The 2555-nt window shown below is 45.0% G+C and overlaps 1 non-coding gene across 1 annotated transcript; it reads left to right on the forward strand.

The window, feature by feature from the left end:
* The first annotated feature begins 320 nt into the window (after positions 1-320).
* On the forward strand, positions 321-452 carry LOC115031026. The gene has a single exon (XR_003836613.1). It is a non-coding gene; the product is annotated as a small nucleolar RNA SNORA17 (small nucleolar RNA).
* Positions 453-2555: the final 2103 nt, after the last annotated feature.

Consider the following 2555-nt stretch of genomic DNA (forward strand, 5'->3'; position numbering starts at 1 on the left):
GATCTCTTCAGAAAACACACCATTCCCTCTACGTACATGCTGTGGTTCTGTAGCTTGATGGCTTTGCTGGACTCCTTACAGTGGGACATAGGGCTGTCTCTGATTCTTTTGCCCATTCTTGGGACCCTTTTTCTCTTACTGAGTTGTCTCATCCAGCCTTGTGCCTAGTCTTACTGTATCTTGTTATGCTGTGTTTGGTTGGTATCCCTGGGAGACCTGCTCTTTCTGAAGGGAAACAGGAGAGTGGTTCTGGGGGAGGGGGGGCTGATGTCAGAATGTATTATATGAGAAAATAAAAAATTAATTTTTTAAAAAAGTGACCTGCCCTTAGATGTACTGCAGATGTGGCTGCTGTGTCACTTGGGTATCATCCAGAGGAAAGAGGCTGTGAGACTGAGCCTGTGCTCAGTGTTTTGACCTATGAGAATCTGAATAATTAGTAGCCTAAAATTCCCTGAAAAGAAAAAGTGAGTCTGAGAAGACCACCAGTCCAGCGACACATAGGCTCAGATGGGCTCCCAGGATGGGGAGCAAGGCAGAGACTATAGAAGAACACACACACACACACACACACACACACACATGCGCAGAACCACAAGCCCTGGGCAGGGGTGAGCCTAAGATGGAGCACCCTAGCAAGGGGCTGCTAGAGTAGGCCAGGCAAGGTGTAACCCCAAGAGGACCATCAGTCTGGCCCAATGAAGCTCAGACAGGGAACTAGCCTGAGGTGACCCCACGTTGCAGAGGCCTTGAGGGGAGCAGATGATGACGGAGATGACCCCTACCCGGCTCCATAATGCACAAACACCCCTGGGACCACTTCTGAGTCTACTTCTGAATGGACCCAAGACACTCAGAGACCCTAGGCAGTGCTACAAGGAGCAAATAAGTGATGGAGAAATGGAAGAGAAAGAGAAACAGAAGGATGTGGGCACAATGAAGAGAGGCAGAACTGGAGACTCGAGGGTAGTGAGGAGCAGTCTGATGTGAATAGCCAGTAATGCCAATTGGAAGCAAGGTGGGGTCCTGGCCTATGCTGCCACCAGGGACCACATCTGGGCTTGTGGCCCTGCAGCAGTGGGAATCTGTTACCACCCAAGACTGACTTATCTCTGAATGAAGATCTGATATTATAGAAAGGTATCTTTGAGGTACTCAGACCTGATTTGAGGAAGACAAGAAGCTATAACAGAAAAATCCAATGCCCTGGAGAACCAGACATGGGCCACAGGTCTGTCCCAAACACAAATTAAAGGATGTCCCTGGTCTGGGCTGCTGCCTTGGGGACATGATATCTGAGGGTTGTGCAGAACTGTGACCACCCCTCACCTGGGAATCATGGGAGAACTGGCCCTGGGAACATGAGAGTAGGAAAGCTGCCCCAGCCCCTAGCCAGCTGCAGTACTCTGCAAAGCAAGCCCTGCACATTGTGGGAGTTGCAGGTAAGTAGGTAATTCTTCGCAAACACCATGCTCTCCTGCATGGTGTTTAATTCAGAGGTGATAGTCTTTTCCCAGGTTTGTGTCATAACTTAACCAGCTCTCTGTAGGGGACAATATTTTGTTATTATAAGTAATGCAGAACAGCCATTCCCATTTTGATATTTCTTGCTCTGAGTTTCTAGGAGTGCAATGGCTAATGTGTGCATATCTAACTGAGGCTGATCAAGACCTTTGCCGAACTGTCTTTGCAAGCACAGTGCACTCTTCTGCCAGCTCCATGTGAGTCATACAAACTCACTATCACGCAGTACAACTGCTTCAACTTTGGTCAGACCGATGGATATACCTGTCTCCCATGGAGATCTGTAAACCGTCTCATGGCAACCAAGCATTTTCAATTCTTTCCCTGCCTATAACTCTTCTATCCTTTGCCTATTTTTCCATTGGATATTGGTGATAGTAAAAAAGAAGAGACTTTACGTACATCAGTTGATAAGCATATAAGCAGAATATTGCCATCTGGAGGGATCGAGGCTAGAGATAGGACTTGGGAGTCATGAAGGAACACATAGTGGCTATAGGCCACTTAGGTGCTTTAATAAGATTCCCTGATGATTGTGTGTGAATACAAGGTTTAGAGGCAAACTTAGGAGCACGCGATTATCTAAGAGGTAAGAGTAAGGGGAAATGTAGCATTCCTTGTTCAAAATGCACAAGCCAAGAGTTAAAGCTATATGGAGCTACGAGGCATTTCCTACATTCATTTATTCATTCATTCATTCATTCTCTCTCTCTCTCTCTCTCTCTCTCTCTCTCTCTGTCTCTGTTCTCATAGCTTTTACTTGCTATTTAATACCATTCCAAGAAAAACATTTTTTGAACTATTAGCATAGTTTTATCATTTGTCTTTATATTGTGCTAAAGTTTAAGATTTTTGTGGCATATAATTTACACATAATAAATTTGCCCATCTAAAATATTTTCACAGAGCTGTGCAATGATTTCCACAATCTAATTTTAAAACATTTCCATCATCCAAGAAAGCAACACCCTCAGTCCCATTAACATTTCCAATTAGTCCCTTTTATACCCCCAGGCAATCACTAATCCTTC

Source organism: Mus caroli, chromosome 4 (assembly GCF_900094665.2).
Source record: "Mus caroli chromosome 4, CAROLI_EIJ_v1.1, whole genome shotgun sequence".
NCBI lineage: Eukaryota > Metazoa > Chordata > Mammalia > Rodentia > Muridae > Mus > Mus caroli.